This window comes from Octodon degus, unplaced genomic scaffold (genome assembly GCF_000260255.1).
Source record: "Octodon degus isolate 3935 unplaced genomic scaffold, OctDeg1.0 scaffold00666, whole genome shotgun sequence".
NCBI classification, from domain to species: Eukaryota; Metazoa; Chordata; class Mammalia; order Rodentia; family Octodontidae; genus Octodon; species Octodon degus.
In genome coordinates, this window is record NW_004525242.1 from 32,972 (window position 1) to 33,444 (window position 473).

The window sequence follows — 473 nt, forward strand, 5'->3', positions numbered from 1 at the left end:
CCCACAGGGCTTTTGCAGGGACATTATAGTGCTCCACAGTGCTCAAGTACAGTGAGTCTTTCCATTCTTTCATTCACCCACTCACCATTTGCAGCATGCTTACAATAAAACCAGAAATATAATACATGACTTATGTCTTAGCTTTTACAGTCCTGCAGGAAGGCTCCTCACAGAGAAGTCAGAGAGAGGAAATAACATGCTTGGGACCATAAAGGTAGAAAACGATAGAGGAGGCATTTGGCCCAAGCAGCCTCATTCTATATCTGATGCGCCAAGGACCTCCTGATCTCCTGTACCGAGTTTCAAATTTATAATCTTATGAACAAGTCAATACTTCCCAGTTTTCTGCATTTCTTCCTATTCTAACAGGTCATATATATAACAGGTTCACTTTAGATCCAATTTTATGTGGCTAAGGAAACAACTCAACAAATTAAAAAAAAAAAAAAAACCTTTTTAATGATTATTTAACT